The sequence below is a fragment of the Haliaeetus leucocephalus genome, unplaced genomic scaffold (genome assembly GCF_000737465.1).
Source record: "Haliaeetus leucocephalus isolate CR32 unplaced genomic scaffold, Haliaeetus_leucocephalus-4.0 Scaffold395, whole genome shotgun sequence".
In the NCBI taxonomy this organism is placed as follows: Eukaryota; Metazoa; Chordata; class Aves; order Accipitriformes; family Accipitridae; genus Haliaeetus; species Haliaeetus leucocephalus.
The window spans coordinates 8687784-8706104 of NW_010972831.1; the positions used below are offsets into that span (position 1 = coordinate 8687784).

Consider the following 18321-nt stretch of genomic DNA (forward strand, 5'->3'; position numbering starts at 1 on the left):
TTAAAATACCATCCATAAAGAAGTGCAGAGAAGCCTATCTATAGCAGAATTTATCAGTATGTAAGCTTTCACTTCTGCCTAACTAGTTACCTTAAACATGAATTCATGGCCTTGATATGAATAGGTTATTGCTTTCAGTAATCTACTCAGAAAACACTTTTTAATAAACATACACTACAAAAAGATGTAAGTAGGGAGAAATTCCAAAGCACTCAGTGAAACTGAACCTTCAATATTTCCTGTTAAGAGTTTCTGAAGGTAAGAAAGCTTTTAACTACTTCAAAGATCCATGGTTTCTAGTATCCAGAACTCTGGACAATGACATAATTTCAGAAATTTACATATTTGTCAGAGAGCAGAACAATGCTTTGGAAAAAGGATTTATCAACATTAGGATAGTCTGGTAGCTCCTCAGTAAAATTTAAGAAGTATTAGGCCTGGATGGTTGTTTGGCTTTCCATTCCCACTGCCATAGTGGTGCAATCTCATCTCAGAATGCTCAAGTACACTTCTGCAGGAAGAAGCAAAGGGAGTAACTTCTTGAACAATACCCTACTTGCAGTACCAACCTTCACTTTCAAAATCATTTCCAAGAAGGCTGCAGAAAACTAGGAATGACTTCCCCGAGAGTTAAAATTTTAACTGAAAACAAACAATGCACAACCAATACAAAGTAGAACATTTTTACAGCTCTAGCAGACAAATATCTGAGAATCTTCCCTTTTACAGTATTCTTTTTAGTACATTTTAATAGCATGTCACACACGGCTTCAGCATTGCACATGTTGGTGTAGTTTCTGGATGACTCTCATTTGGCCCGTAACAGGGGCCACCCGCCTGTCTAATCTTTTGGTGATCTGCACGAGCTGACTCTTTTCCACCTGTCTGTCTAATTTTTGGTGATCTGCATGAGCTTACTCATGCCTCAACAAAAAACTGCTTTTGACCCATCAGACAATTGACTCCATACAAGGAACCCCTGCTTTATCAAATACTTGACTGTACAGTGAGTAAAGGAAATCAACTAATTCTCTAAAGTCAACAGTAATTCCTTTATTTAGAACTTGATCATAAGTTTGTTGAAGTCAAGAGAATGGATTGCTCTGACTATCCAAAGACATCTGGATCAGATCTTACCTCAGATGATCTGGTACTTCACAGAAATTTTCAAAAGCCACTTGAAACAAGAGTCCTAGAAGATAACAGTGACAGAAGAATCTGAACTCATCTATTATGCCTCCCTTTGAAAGATGCAAGCCTTTGAAAAATCGAAGGCAAAATTCTGAACTACACTTACAAACATGTGGATCAAAGATAACTGTTGTCATGGGTGATTTTTTTTTTCCAAGTATTAAGAGTATCATAACTCGGTGACACATCATGGTTGACAACAGCTTGGGATGTTCAATTTTTGACATCTAATTTAGGCACTCATAATTGCCCTCTGAAGGAACATAATTACATTGGGAACATGGGTTCCAAGAATTAAGCATTCAAAAATCACACTTTGGTTACATTCATAGGAGATGCTTTGTTTGCAGCTAAGGCCTATGCATCCTTTCTTGCAAGACATCTGAGGCAAAGCCTTTGTCATCCATTCACACAATTAACACTGCCATCCAGATTCTCATCAATCTGCATCTTGAGCATCCAGTGCACTTTTCTTTGGATTCAGTGTTGTCCTATTATTGTTCATCTATGCTATAAAATGTTTTCCTAATCGATTGCTTCAAAGAGAAGACTAACATAGATGCATTCACTTACTGCTTCTGCCTTTTATTACACAAACAGAAGTTACTTACTTTCATTTCCAAGTTACTGATAGCATATTCTCTCCTTACTCATCTCTAACACAGAGATGTGGAATTTTGCCTCTAATTAGCCTATAATAATAACTTCCACCAGTTACTCATTTTATTTTTAATGTAACTACTATCTCAAAGCTCTCTTCCATGCTGTTCCCATGCTACCAAGGAGTGCTCTGCAAACATCCACTAACCCACTTCTGTGTTCCACTTCGAACAGTTCCTTAAACTTACTCCTTGTCCTGATGCCTCACAAATTTTAAGGCCCAATTGTTACACCTAAAAGGACTAAATGTTTCCCTTTTGCTGGAATAATCATCTGAAACAGATTATGCCAAGATAAAAACACCTGGTAAGATTGCATGAAGCTAGGTCTTGTCATATCAAGATGCACACAGGTAAACTTCCCATAGAAGGTGATGTAAAACAAGGACCTAGAAGAACAGATTCAACTTTAACTAAAAGCCAATCTGGAGTTCACTGAAGCTTTCTAGCTTTGGTACAGGAAGTGAATGCTGAGAGCTGCCTTATAATATTATTTTCATCCATCATCTGAATTTTCTTTTCTGAATAGCACATAGGACCTCTGATATCTACCTTGAATCAGTCCTGCAGAAAACACCTATTATTTAGCATTGTTAATTAACATTTTGTAGATATACCTGCAGTTAGTTAGCCCACTAGGACATTTACAAAGCCCTTTCAGAAGCACATTGTCCTCTGCTATTAACATGTAGCCAATATAATAGCCAAAGAGCAAAGCAATTAACTTCTCCATAGGCTGAAATTTAAACCAGCAATTACTTCTATAATTCACTTAGCAGAGCATCAGGCACCTTTGCTCAGAAAGCTTTCCAAATCTACTCAAAATACACCCAGTTGAGCTTTGAGAACACAAAATAGTATCAGTTGCTATATTTCATTGTTTAGTGATAAACATTGCTTAAGGTCTAACTTGAATTTCTACTTTGGAAATAGAAGAGTCCTTTTAAAGAAAAGTTAGCTCATGTCAAACTTGAGGTTCCTTTACACTGCCGTAAGTGTACAAAGAAGCACTGATGTAAATGTGAATTACATTCTTGGTACATTTACTAGCTGGTATAAGTTAGTTAAAGCTAATAATCTCCAACTTGCTGTGCTATTTTTACCAACTAAAAGCCCAGTGTCTTCTCTTGCTCTTAGAATACAAAGCCAATCTGCACACTTTTATGCATTGTATTGATGATAGTATTCTGGATGTTCAAACACCACCAGTAAACAGCTGCAGCCTGGAAAAATGTTTGTATGGTAGTGTTTATTTTAGAATATAGCCTTTAAAAAAAAAATTAAAAAAATCAAGTTCTAGTGTGCCCCTAAAACATGTTTGAGAAAACATGGGCTTGCTTTCCATTTGTAAGTGCAGACATACTTCCAAGCAAAACTTGGAGCCCATGTTCATTCCTGTCTATGACTGAACAAAAGTATTGCTGTTCAATTTCTTATGTATCATGTATCAGACTTGTTTGCCATATCCGAAAGGAATAGAAAAACACTGTATGTAAAGTCTTTACACTTTAATAAACAGTGATTAAGTATAATCTACTAAATGTAAACAGGTATAAATATGCCATTTCTAAGACACCGGAAATTACTTATCAGAAAGTTTAAAATAAAAAGTGATGGGTAAGAGAGAGGAGCAGGATTATCCACGTATCTCTGCTGCAGTATAAAAATATGAAGCTATGATCCAAAGGCCAATGAAATCAATGAAAATTGATAGGGGCAGGAACAGAGTTCAGAAATCAGAAACGAAATGGAATTTAGGTACCTTCATCTTTATACCTTGGGTTTCCCTGGAAATTCCAACTTTGCAGACCCAGAACAAAATCAAAATCATTCTTTGTATTTTGTTCTTCAATTTTTGTGTTTGTCTTTATGTAAATTTGCTTCAGTGGGCAGACAAAAATTGAAGCCATATACATATTTTTAAAAAGGGTTGCCATTGTTTGTTAGCCGAACAATGAATTCCATTAACTTGCAACATACCACTGTCTCTGTATATCACAACTCTACTTCCTGCTGTTAGAACAGGATCAGAAGCAGAATCAACTGACATTCTCATTTCTTTCTTGCACAGTGAGCACTGGTCAGCTTTTGTTGAAAGAAACATTTCCATAATAATCGGACAAGACTTCTCCCTCATTTGTTTGCAATGAAAGAGTTAAATATCCATGACCCAAATATGGAGACCCATTTTAAACTTGCTGAAAATTGCTTTTTAATCCTAGCTCTCGAGGATTTCCTTTGAAACCATCTGCCATGCACGCTGAGTAGTCTTTTCCTGTATATATACAGGATTACTATAACATGGATTCTTTTGTGTAACTTAATACATTTCAGCATATTAAAAAAATTAGTTGAAATTTCCATTCTTTTCTGATTTCAACTGTATACCATGAAAATGACTGTAAAAGTCAAAATCAGTGATAAATTAATAGCAAAACTGACACCCATATTTATCTTATTTATTGCAGTATTTACATCGCAATTCTAATATATTTAGTCAGTCTAACACTGGATAGGATTTAAGCAAATAGTTATGAGTCATTTAACTAATATAACTTATGCACATGCTTAAAATTAACCTCAAGCATTTTCCTGGATAGGAATGGATTTAAACATGTGCTTTCTGAACTAGAACATAGTTTGAAGACTGGAAGACACAATTAACATCATCATAATTAGAGATCAGAAGAGATTTCCAAATATTATTTCAAATCTATTGTTCAGCTTTTTCTGTTTTCTTGCTATGAACCTTTATGCAGTTGTATTTTTATAGTACAAATACTGAGGAGAAGCAGTGAGTCACATTCATAAACAAACTGAATCTTAAAAATGGCACATGTAACCATATATATTTTAGCAATCATCCAAAACATAAAACAAAGAAAATATATTGCTTCCTATCAGAATAATCACAGCCAGAGCAATTGAAACAGCAAACATTCAGCAAGACAGATTTATAATCAATTTATAGAATCATCCTACAAAGTAAAAAAAAAAAAATCAAAACCCCAACACAATTATTGAGCATTTTCAATGTGGAATACTTTTAAAAGATGGTGATTTGCTTGCAAACATTCTGAGAAAAGAAAATAAGGAAAATTATTTGCATAGTTTTAATCATGTAAGGTGACACTAACATTTCAGAAGACAGACAGGCCATAGCCTGTGAACTTCTTTGTTTCACATAAACACACTTGAGAGCAACATAGCTGCACATGGGCTTCATGCTAGCAGCCCTCAGAGTCCTCATTCATATTATTCTGTTTCACAGTCAGTCACCTAATATCTAATAAAAGTGAATGGCAATACAAAATCCCACACCAAAACATCCCCCTCCTAACCGAAGATAGAATTCCACACCCTTTGATGCATTTTCCCTGGAAAGGAGCAGTGTTAGATATGATTAATATACAGGACAGATCTACACATGCAGATGTTGGAAGAATGTGGAGAGAAGAAAAAAACCAAGCAAATAATTTTGTTTCAGCAATAACAGATGTTGGAGCATCATCCTGTAGACATGTTACTTTTAATACAAAACTGCTCATAAAGCAAGTGAGGGGGTGAGGACAAAATCAATGCCCAATTACCCAGTTATTTCAGAGTTTCCATTTTAATGAGCTTCCTGTATGATTTTGTCCTTTTAATTTTCCTTCTCTAATAACCATATCAAATTAGTTTTGTCTTAAACATCAGTGAAAAGAAATTCAGCTGTCTGAAAAAAATCATAAGACAGCTGGTAGCAGGTTCTTAAGAACAACATGTTACACTGTCATTTACTTCTGTATGAACCAAGAGCAATTCACAAGATCCTATGGCACTACTTGGGATTAGACTTGAGTGACTGAGAACAGCTTCATGTCCTGATACATCTGCTAATATGGCAAATGGATACTAAAAGACTAACAGTGCTATAGCATTTGCAGATATATCAGTGCTGAAAAAAACAACCAAATGCATAATAAATAGATTAAAACCACCTTTCTCTGGCTAAGGGAGAGATTAACTGAAGCCTGGTCTGCATTCCAGCTGGGGAATAACCTGCCTTCCTGCTAGATTGCATTTCCCACTCACATTATCAATATAGCACCATAGTTTCTTCCCACTTCCTTAAACTTGGTCAGTGATGTTGAGGAGCTGGAGAGACAGCAGGGATGTAAGCAGTGCCAGTGCTGTGGCTAGAGAGTATAAAACACAACTGATACACGCTTAGCTTTCACCAAATCTGTCTCTTCACATACACTACAACCCCTGCCCGCCCACCGCCCCCCACAATCCAGAAATAAATACATGCACAAACCTATATAGTGAAATACACTGACAAGGCTTGCAGGCAAGGGTGGTAGAAGCACGGCATGTGAAGGCTAAGCAAGCACTTCATTGATAACATCCAAGCCCTCTACTAAATAACAGAAACCTAAGTAATGTCCAACTACTTATCAGAAGCAATTCAGAAAAGCTTACATGAGATAGATGTGAAGATTCTGATACTGCATAGATCCTCTAGGATCTGGTGAGCAGCATAGCATCATACTGCAAAGATAAGGCTTAGTGCATGTTGGAACAAGAGAACCATCTCTTCTTCATCATACACATTGGTATATAAAGCTGCAACAGTGGCTTCTGAATTGCCGTGTCATCTCAGATACAGTTTCTCTTTAGACTGCACCCCCTTCTTTTTGATGCCAGACTGCTACTATGTCACCCCAGAGTCTCATTTACAGACTATTTACTTCCCACGTCCCTTTACAGTGAATTAAATTGAATAACATTAAGACTATATGGCGAAAGAAAAGTTACCAGCAGCCTTTAAGATGCCTGGAATTCAGACTGATACATTGAAGAGTGCCATCACAGTGGTAGCAGGCACAAGGCACATATACAGCCATAGGCACAAGAGATTTATACAACCACTACAAACAACTGTTGTACTTTTTGAGAGGCCTGTATCTCTTGGATGACATTCTCCCATTGTAAGTATTTCTAGAATAAATTTGCTTAGCTGTGTATAACATGGCACCTCATTAGTCCTATGTGAAATCCGTAGGTAATTAGCATCCCAAAAGGAGCTAAAGCTACCCCATACGTCTTCATCCACATGTGTAAATCTGCAGGTTTTCAGTAACTGCCATGTAAAAGATGTATTTCAAAACAAACAAAATCCTCACCAAAAAAGTAAAGACAAACCCCCAACAGCCATAACCGTTTACAAAACAGCTTTCTTACAACTGACTGGTCCACTAATACCACAGAAATTAGTGACGTGTAACTAATTGATACAAGTCTCCTGAGGGGAGTATTGCTGCTGGTTATCTTGATATGAGAAATTTAGTCCAGAAGTATAAATTGGATGGACAGCTGAAAACCTTTAGTTCTCCTAGTAGGAAAGGAATTGATCTTGTAAAGAAAGCCCTTAAAGGGATATTATCATGTCAAAAAGCAGGATTAGGAAAAACATCAATGGTCTTAAAACAACTGAGAAAACACAGAAAACTTTGTTTCTATCAGTAATGCTAATTAATTCTTTCCACCTTCACACAAAAGGTGAAAAATTGAAGACATCAATTTTTAATGTTTCTCCTAATTAAACTTACATATGATTATGAAACCGTCTGCTACAAAAGTCCATGTTCTTCAATTAGTGATTTCATTTTTGCATCTAGTACTTTTACTTATCAATTCCCCTTCCACCGAGTCCAAGAAAAACAAAAGTATTCAGATATTCACAGACCTGTAGATGATTTTCTTCACATTTCTGACAAAATGTTGTATCAGACTTTTCCTGATTAGTTTTACTGCCTACTCCTATACAGATTACTCAATTGCATAAGCAAGACAAGTACTCCATTCATTAAAATCATTTTTTGATAAACAAAATAACAACAGTTAATATGTACGTTACATGTGAGGTGTGCATTATTGCTCCCCAATGCACATAACACAAGATTTATTTTCTTTAAAAACATCTGATTTCAAGTAAATCATTATGTGAAGCAACAGCATAACTAACAAATTCCCAAACTCTACCTTACATGGAGTATTGCTTCATCTTCATGATTTGGGTAAAACAAGTTAAAGTTTCTTGGACTTCATAAAGAGGGCACTGCAATATATTGAGAGAAAAGACAACAGATGTTATAGCCAAAATAGCTCATGCTGTATCTGCTACTATGTTCTGCTGCTAAGACTGAACGTTGACAGGGGGTCTCCTGAGGCTATCAGGAAATCAAACACCCAAAGCTAGCTGATCATTCGGGTGGAAAAATATCAGCAAGAGCTCTTAAACTAACAAAATTCTCCATGTACAACATAATGATCGTTGTCTATCTAACCAAAGAAACAGACCTTCCAGTCACCTGAATGAGTACACCAGGTTACATGTAAATTAAGATTATTTCCTAACCCTTTATCTTTCTTAGCTACTAGGTTTGAATCAAGACAGCAATTGAATTGCATGACATGTAAACTCGATGCTGAATTAAGCAAATGTGCTTACCCAACATAAAACTGAGAGGTGTAAATTATGAGATTACTGTCAGAGATTTGTCCTGACAATAAACCTCCTGATCATTACCTCTGTGCCTGACATTACACTCACCATATTTAAGAACATCATAAACAAGTAATTGTGCACATGGTCACCCTGTGCAAATTAAATAATCCACTAATATCAGAGGTATGCTGCAGAAAAGTTAATCAAAAGCACCCAGCAGCAACAGCAGTCCAAAGAATGTATCCAAACTATAATAGACTGCATAGGACCAGAACCACATAGGTTTTATTATCATGATACATTAATCAGTTTCCTTGAAAGTCTTGCCTGTACGAAGTATTTTACATTACACTGGTTGAGAATCTCTGCTATCCCTAGAGGCCATGGTTGCCCAGATCCTCAGCTAGGGTAATTTGGAGCAACTCTACTCAACTTCTGGCTTGGTATTATTTTTATCTAGTTTTTACTTCAGAAACAGTGAATCACATAGAAGAACAAGGTAACTAAACATGTGATGTGTTTAAACAAGCAGCAAATGGTGATGCAACTCTTGGAAAATATATAAATGTACTGTCACATGCAGATTAAAATCACACTGGTTTTTGCCTGGAGAAATTGGTTTCTGTTATTTCATTAACAATACTGCAGAAAAAAACACAGTAAAGGTAAAAAGGTTCTGGCTTTACATTTATTGTTGGTTACCTGAGATTAGTTATTTGAAATTCCACAGATCCTTTAATAACACCATAATATTTAATGTAACTTAATATCTCTACATATTAAATACTCTCCTGCAACAGATAGGAGCGCAAAGCATCAAAAGGTATGTAAACCTATGGTAAAAATAACCATTGTAAGTTAATAACTTGGGCAGGTGGTTCACCAGCTCTGACAAACACAGCAGGCTCAGACAGGTAGCATTAGTACAAACACCCATTGAACAATCTGACAGAAGTTAAATAAATCACATGGAAAATAGAGCATTGAATGGCTCCATACACCACACTGCACAAAAACCTTTAAACTATTTCCATGATAACACAGTTAAAGAACCTTGCTTCTAAAAAAGACCCAAGACAAAAAAAAAAAACAGCATAGAGGTCAGTTTGAAAGAAGCCATGCCATCTTACATGAACTAAGCAAGGATTTGGCTTCACACAGTCCATTTCAAATAAACATTACCGAAGTCTACTATCAGATATATGGATATAATTCTGGATTCAATATGAAATTTGTTTTTCACATCTGTGATGATCTAATAAAGCATGCAGGCTTTGAGTTGCACCAATTCTAACAAATCTTCTATGTAAACTTAAGTTTAATTAGCATTACATTATCCCAGTTTACCAGGATCACACTCTGAAGACAATGCTGGAGTGAAACGTTGTCATGAACCAGGCTGCAAGTTTGTTGTTTCCTCTTAGTTTCCAGATGTCTTGGTCTTGTACGTATTCCTATCTGGACTGTGAGTGTATGACAAAGAAATACAGTAATATTGGCAAGACCACAGGGAATAATCACTACTCTGTACCTCAGAGAAAAACTGTTTAAGTTGCATTCTCAAAATTGCCCTGCTGTAACAGATAGGTGTGCTGCTGCAAAGACCGCAATTAAAAAAATTACTGTTTAAGTGTTTCCATAACAGATTAGGTTTTTTTGATACTGAATGCATCTGATCTATTACAACACTCAAGGAACTATGACATGGTGAAGGATTTATGAGCTATTATGCTAGACAAAATTAGTCATTGCATGAAAAAGCACTGAGCAGCTATCCAAACTGGAAATAAAGGCAGGGGGTGGGGGAAAGAGAGGAATCAGGATCAGGTTGGACTTTGTGCTATCATTATAAAGCTAGAGCAAACAAAACTGACTGGTATTTACAGATACATCACCACCTGCAAGAACTTAACAACCTAAAGGTTTAATCTACCCAGGACTTCACTGAGTCATACCTATAGAATATTGGGTCAAAATACAGCTAATCTGACATAGCAAATTATTGCAAGCACTGTTTCAGTGTAATCGAATGCAGGACAAGAAATAATCATGACCATTAGCCATGATGTTGCAGACAAAATCCTTAGCAAGAGGCATAGAATCAATTCAGATCAACTCAATTGCTTTGTTCAATTTGTTGTCACTAGAATCAATGACAGAACAAAAGGCTAACTGTGGGACAACCAGAGCAGGAAGTCAGGTCTCTGAAAGATGGTGTTCCCAAGAATACCACCACAGCAACAGTATTTTCTATTCTGATTCAATCTACAATCCAGAAAACATAAGTACTGGTGTCTTAGCCTCCTTCCTCCCTCCCCCATCACTGAATAAAAGATATAGCAGAAACAAAGTGCTTGGATATTATTGCACCTATTTTAATTTGGAGGAAAAGTAAACAACCTGCTTCTCTCCCCACTCCAAAAAACATTATTTAGGGATCCTGCTCACACAAAAACAAGTGGCTCGTGCTGTTTTCAATTCTCCACCTTCTAAGAAAGATAACATGCCGTGGAGCTATTTTAAGAACATCTCATTCACAAAGGTCTCCAATTCAGTCTTCAGAGACAGATGATTTTCTTGCTGCTTCAACATCTTTACTGGCATGACATTTGCTTCAGAGGGAGTTCATTTGCTGTTCCAACATCAAAATGGAGCAAGAGCAGCTGCCAGGAGAGGGATAAAAGGAAACACTGGTGACAAAGAGCAGCAGGGTCATTTCTGGTGCAAAGAAATGTAGAACAGAGAGAACTGCAGAACTGCCACTTTCTCTAAAAAGCCTCAGGGGATAAAGACCTCCCCTCTACCTCCTGCAACTGGTATTTAGCAGCAAGAAGGAAAATTAGACAGAAAGAACTAAACAATCAGGCTGAAGTCTTTAAATGGCAAACTATTACAAACCAACTTTAAGCACCTGAGGACTCCCAGTTAAAGCCAAGCTCATGCTTAAGCTCTGCAGTGAGCAAAGAATTCAGTAACTCCTTCAGAAAATTCAAAAGAAAACACTTCTGGGTAGAAAGCACTACAGGGTTTGGAATTCAGTGTTTTGGAGATGACAGTCTTTGGGATGAATTCAAGCCCCAGTGCTAATCACAATCTTCATATTTGTATATACAGTATACTGAACAAACTTGGGGCAAAGCTGTCAACTGCAACATGACCATCACAAAAACTACACTGCAAGAGCCACAAACGGGGCTGACAGGCCAGTGAAGCAACATAAGTGCCTGTAGAGTCTGATCTCCAACATCAGAGATATGCAGTATCTCTAGATGACACCATCTGTCATTTACACCAGTTGCTCCCTACCCCATATCTCAGTCATACCTGTGCAGCTCTATTGAAGTACCATTTCATCATTTTAATCACCTTTCAAAGAAGCCAAGTTCCCAAACTGCTGCTTTAAAGACAAAGATGAGGCTCACCTTCATCAACATGCCTTTTTGATAGACTAACCAGCTTATGCTAGGTCATCCACTTGGTTTGACTACTTGATTATTTCCCTATCTTCTTATTAATAGATTGCCCAGAGCTGGACAGGGATTTGTCCCTCATTCAACAAGACGAGCAGAACCCTGCCCTCCTTTTAGATGAGGGCATATTGCCATCCTTGCAAACTTTAAGACACAAACCTTTACACATAACCAAAGTTAAAATATTCTTCCCCCCCTGCTCCTCACTGCATTTTATTAATAGATTCATTTATTCTTTTCCAGTTTTGTAGAGAAAAGGTTTTAAGGATGAAAACTCTGGAAAATTATTCTTTGCAAAGAAAAGACTAATATACACCAACAGCAATTTAAATCCTATGATACTTTGTGTGTATTAATGTTTATTCTGCTGTATGTTAGGACCAGAGTTTATTTAGAGCATGATATTTATCTGACTAACCAAATCCCCTCAAATTCACAGGCATTAGCACTGTGTTTATGACACCTTAAGGGCTTCAGCATTAGGATTTATGAATAAAATATTACCAGGGTGTTACAGAATACTGAGGACTGTATCTGCAGAGTTGTATATCAAGGTACATGTGAGCTTGTCAAACACCTACATGATAAATTATCAATAGTGCAGCTCAGAGTACCCCTTTTGTGGATCAGAGACAAATCTATGCAAGCATTTTATTATGCTTTGTTCCACTTAATGTTACTTTTTCTGCATTAAAGGGTCACAAAAACCCCTACATGCATAAGTGCTGAAGGACATTTATGCACAATGCTCAGCCATGAAATCAAAAGACTTATTCTAATATTCAGTCCTGTTTTCACAGCTAGTTCTTGTGCTACAAGAAAAAACCCACAAAGCCTATGTCTGGAACTGGACCATAACATTTTATACTGTGCAATATGATACAATCTTTTGTGGAGAATTTTAAGGTTAAAACACTGCTGAGGAGCATTAAAGAAATAGAACTGACTGATTACAAATTGTCTTCCATCCCTTGCGCTTATGCAGAGTGCTGCCAAAAAGATTATACCCCTGCAAAGCAAGTGGCAAATCCAAGGGGAAAATAAATCTCTCAAGAGTCAGAAAAGACTCAACTTGATACATTAGATTTTCAAAAAGGGACAAGTCTTTGCCCTGTGTTTCTAATGCACAGTATTTACTTTTATATGTAGTTTTTAAATGAGTTTAGCAAAGAGCACCTGACAAATCTAGATATACTAGCATTCAGTGTTTGATACTCAAACAGCAGACTTGCTACTGCTTTACAGCACTCTTACTGTGAATAAAACAGTAAGAGACAGATGCATGTCCCCATGAATAACTGTCTTCACCAGTAAGAGATTAGAATTGATCTGTCCTGTTTCATCAGCAGTAGTCACCAATTGCATATCTCCATGCATCACTGGGGATGACAAATTAGTTGCAATCAAACTGGGCTTTGGCAGGATCTAGTGCAGTGTCTCTACCTGCCCAGTTCAAATTACTATGGTTAGATTTTGCCAACTCACTCATCAAGTGGCTTAAGCTCATTGAGCTACTCACAAAACACTCTTGCTTAAAGTTATATGAGCCAGCTCTGTAATGAGCTTCCCCTCAGCAGACTTATGCTTCTTATACAGAGGCATTAAATAGCAAGGAAGCACTGACTTACAATAGTACACGATTAATTCATTCTGCAGCCCTGTTCCAAGTAGGAGTGATTCATATAACTAATAGGTAACACTTTCAAGTAACAGACCTGTACTGAGGAAACAAAGGGTCTATTAAAAGTTGAGCACTTTGTCTGCAAGTTTCACATTTCCTTAATATTCTTTTAAGAGGCCTTTTCCTTAAACGTACCTCCATATGAATTAACTGGATCTTGTCCCCCTTAACTTTCATAGCATGAAGTGCCTAAAAAGTGACTAAACTGACAGTCTTAAGCTTTACAGCATGACAGAGGCCAGAGACACCAATTAAAAGTGTTTATAAACCCAGTGTAGAAGGAAGATACAGTTGTTAGGGTGGGTCATACAACGCTGGCACCTGACATAACTCCATATGGACGCGTAAGATAAGTATCCCTCCAGCTGCCATCTCACCAGTCTCTCACCTCTTTGAAAAGAGCTGGTTCAACTTCAAAGGACAAATAAAAGATGGATAATATGGCTGTAGCATTTAGTCAAACTAAAATAAATTAATAAAGCAGGTCCCAGATTTCACTTACATTTTACAGATATGGAAATCAGAAGCAGGGTTTGTAGTAGTCCAGTCAAGACCTGTCAGGAAAACTGGTGACAATGCAACCCAGTTCACTCCTTTTGCTCTCACTGCTGAAAATTCATCTACATGACAGTGTCTAATGACACTTTTAGAGTATTACCAAGACAAGACATGTATTTCCTCATGTACAGCCAAAGAATGAAGTCACCACGGATTTGATTCACTAAAGCTAATAGAAAAAGGTTGTGTGACAAATCAATAGGAAGTCAGTAACTTTAGACAAAGGTGTGTGGGGAGAAACTCTTTAGGCTGCATATAGTTCTGGTTTCGGCAACTAACACTTCTTACCAAATAGTGGACCTAGGAGTTGCCCCAGATCACTTAGTGGCAATACATAAATAAGCAGTCAGACCGAAGGCTGTCTGAGCTGATGGAACTGGTTACTTTTTTCCTTTGAGATTTACTAAAGATAACCTCTATCAAAAAACTTGGGATTGTTGGTGTTTGATGATAATCATAAAGAAAAAGGGCATCAATAAAAAATACAAAACTTTTGAAAAAGTTTACCTGTGGGTTTGTTTTTGTTTGTTTGTTCTTATTAAAGAAGTCTGCTTTTCATAAAAATGCAGGCAACTCTCATGATACTGTAATGCATCATTGCGATACTTGCAATGGAAAGCTGCACGTATGTAACATCCTCAACCATGGCAAAGATGCTGAGTACAATGCCCATTGTGTTGATCCTTCCTTAAAGTAATAAGGATAAAACAGCAGCATGAGCTTCAGCTGGAACTTCCCTCAGGTTAGTTGGCAACTGGTTTGCTCATGAGGAAGTATAAACAGATGCTTTAGATACTAATGAGAAGTGGATCCAATTGCCATCTTTTCATGAGCACAATACTTGAAAGAATAGGTTCTCAGGGACACAAGCTACTCCAGGGGAGATGGCTACACAAAGCTTTAAAACATGCTACCAGAGATCTTGGCCTGAATTATTATTCCCTATCCACTGCAAAAATGAGTAGGTAAAAACACCCTGCTTAATATCAAACATTGCTGTTCAGAAGCTTCTCTCTAAAGACTCCACATAGTCAATGGGGAAAGAAATGTTAAAGTGATGTCCAGACACACCTAACGTAGACTCCTCCAGACAGCAATGCAGTATACCTCTTTACCCTTTAATGATAAGGAGCCTACAGAGATTAGGCTCCTAAATTAGTCACCAAAACTGCACATGCCTATGAACACTTCTCAATAAGCAGTCATTACAAGACTTTCAGTTTATGCTAGAAAAAGGTTGACTTTTTCCATATCACTGAACACTTTGTTTATAACCATAAATTCAACTATAGACCAGTGGCATGAACAAGATAAATAATTTCTTCCTTCCCTTTTCTTCCCAACATGCAGTTGAAGATGACTGATTTCAGCAAATATACCAGTAAAAATTAAACTCTACTGAAAATCAATTGTTTAAAAGACATGTGATCCAATTAACTCAGTAATGTACCTAACTGAAAAAAAAAATTAAGACGACGCTGTATTTGGACTTGAATAATGCCACCAGGACATTAATCTGCACATACATTTAGAACCCAAGTTTCCATAAAATGATTATTAGGCAATTGCTTGATTTTACTACTTAGAAAGATTTTGCAATAACAGAGAAAGAAAAAAGTCCATAATGAAAACGTGTGGGAGAGTTTTAAAAGCCTTCCAGTCCTCCCAGCGCTTCCCTATGCACAGGCCCACCCAACCTACTTTGTATCCACTTCCTTCCATTGTCCCACCACCGCACCATGCCTCTCCAGAGCTTGAGGGGAAGCAAAGACCAAAAGAATCCTTGGTGCATGCCACATTCATATTCACATTAGCAGTTTGTTATCAACTTCAATAAAAACTTCAAACAGACAGCTAGAAATACAAGTTCTAAATAAGTATTCTGTCTCTTCTTCCAATGCATAATCTTATAAAATGGCTGTAAACCAAATCTATTCTTACTTTTTTTAAGTAAAGCCCCTGTTTTAAAACAGTGACGTGATAGCAGAACTCTACCATAATTCTAGATTGGAGTGTTAGCTAACAACATTTCAAAATGCAACAGAAGCAGTTTTAACAAAAAAACCCCATCTTAATTCCTGCAAGACTTTCCTTGTTTACATTCTCAAAGAGCAGACAAAAAAGTATCCAAAACCCATTCTTAAAAAGATTTTGCACTCAAGTTTTAGGAATTGCAACAGGCTTTGACATTTACAGTCTCCTTTACCCCCTGCTGTATAGAAGTCCAATGATGTTGTTCAGTTTTTAGCCACACATACAGAAAAGACAGACCACAGTACTTGATACTGTACCATCAGGGATTTGTTGGTAAAACTTCAGCAACGCAGTGGTACTATTATAGATCTGCTAGTCTTCTTTCCTCCCTGTTCAGACAGGAACCAGATGTAGAGAAGGAAAGTCTGTCAGCTCACTCCTAACAGGGGCACGTACAAATTTGCTGTCAGTCATTTATTTCCTTTGGAACTACTCACCCAATTTAATCATATCAAGGAACCTCTTTATCACTATCACAGTTAATTTAACTCTACTACCATCATGGGTAAGGCTCTGATAACCAGGAGTTTTTCTGAAGTAAAACTATTAATCAGATATGATTAATATTCACACAAGAAAATGGAAAGTGTTAAAACTGTCAAATTTTTATTAATCTCTGTTTTAGGGAACACTTATGCTTGAAAGAACCACACTGCGTTTCCCAAGCATGCAGATTAATGGCACAAGTGAACTAAAACAACAAACTACAAAAAATATTTTGCTCCTAGGTTAACACGTACTTCACATGTGAAACATAACTTCCCAGCCTGTTAATGAGCATGCTGCAGCAAGCCTCAGAAAAATAGACTTAAGAGGGGAATTAGCTATAGTATCTGCTACTAGCTGTCTACTGAAAAGACCTAAAACGTGCGATTACTTTGTTTTCCCCTCCTGATCTAAGGGAAGAAGGAAACTCATCTTCTCGTGTGACATCGTGCTTCTCACTTGCTTCTGGAGCCTAGAGACAAGGCTCAGGCCCTCAGTGCCAGCATGCTGCACTTCCTCCGGTCTGAAGTTGCTTCAAGACTTTAATGCAAAGCCTTCAAGTATTCAAATCGAAGGGGAAAAAAAGCAAACCAAACCAAAACAAAAAACAACCAAGCCCCCAAAACCAGAAAAATGCCGAAAACCACGGCCAACCTCCTCCCCTCAAAAAAAACCCCAAACAAAAACCCCTCACACATCTCGAGGCCAGCCACCGCCTTTAAAGCACATTCGCCCTTCCGTTAGCTGAGTTAGGCAAGCTTCTTTTATGAAAGACAGCTTTAGTAATCACCTTCCTCTGGAGAGCAGGGCCGAGGCAAAAATATCTACCTCAGGAAACCGAGCTCCTCTTCCCCTGCTCGGCCCTGGGCGGGAAGGAGCGCGGGCTCACCCCGGGGCCAGCACAGCCCCGAGGGCCCCACCGCCGCCCCCGGGGCGGACGGCCAGGGGGCCCCGGGAGAAGCACGCCAGCGGCCGGGCACAGGGACCCGCTCGGCTCGTCCCTCCCCCCGGCTGCCGCTCGCGCTTCCCGCCGCCACCCCTCAGCGCCCGCAGTGACCTCCGCGCCCCGCCGCGTCCTTATCTCACCCCGCCCCGGGAGCGCCATTGGCCCCTCCCGCCGCTCATCAGCCGGCTCCCCGCCTCCCATTGGCCAGCTGCCCACCCGCAGACGGGCGCCCCGGCGACTTCCTCGTCCGTCACCCGGCGCCTCGCGCCGCGATTTGAAGAGCAACGGCTCCTTTAACGCCCATCGCTCCTGATCACTCGTGAGGAGAGCTGTCAATCACGCGGCCGCCTCGCCTGCGAGTACGATTGGCCCAGTAACCCCTTTTCGGGCTTTCGTTTCTCCTCATTGGCTAATTGCGTCGGAGAGGGGGCCGCGATTGGGCAAAAAGCAGGCCTCGGGGGCGGGACTCGTCTTAGGGGGAGAGTCAATTGGCCAGTAGGCCGGAGCGGCGCCGTGTGATTGGCAGGAAAGGTGAAGAAGGCGGGGCCAGCCGAGGTGAGGGTTGTATGAGGTGAGGGAATCTCGCGGGGTCTCGCTAGCTCTGGGCGCGGAGGCGCGCGGTGATTGGGCGGCGGGGGTCAAGGGGGCGGGACTGAGTCAGGGAGTCTCTACAGCGGCCGAGTCCTATGGGCCGGCCGAGCCGGGTCCCGCTCGTTGATTGGGTGGGGGCGGCTCTCGCGGAGCCTGGTGGGCCGGGTCCGATTGGCTGCGGGCGGGTGTCGGGCGCGCGCGCCCCGCATGGG

The 18321-nt window shown here is 39.0% G+C and overlaps 1 protein-coding gene across 9 annotated transcripts in view; it reads right to left on the reverse strand.

The window, feature by feature from the left end:
- The window catches only part of LYRM9 (LYR motif containing 9), a 62767-nt gene extending 45011 nt beyond the window's left edge, over window positions 1-17756 (reverse strand). For 2 of the 9 annotated variants that reach the window (XR_774775.1, XM_010573859.1), the window contains exon 1: window positions 17363-17511. The gene's annotated coding sequence lies outside the window, so the exon portion shown is untranslated. Of the gene's footprint in view, window positions 1-7877; window positions 7954-16343; window positions 16433-17266; window positions 17290-17362; window positions 17512-17658 lie in introns of those variants that run through there. The other 7 variants (XM_010573854.1, XM_010573852.1, XM_010573857.1 and 4 more) reach the window with 7 other exon arrangements.
- Between the last annotated feature and the right edge of the window lie 565 nt (window positions 17757-18321).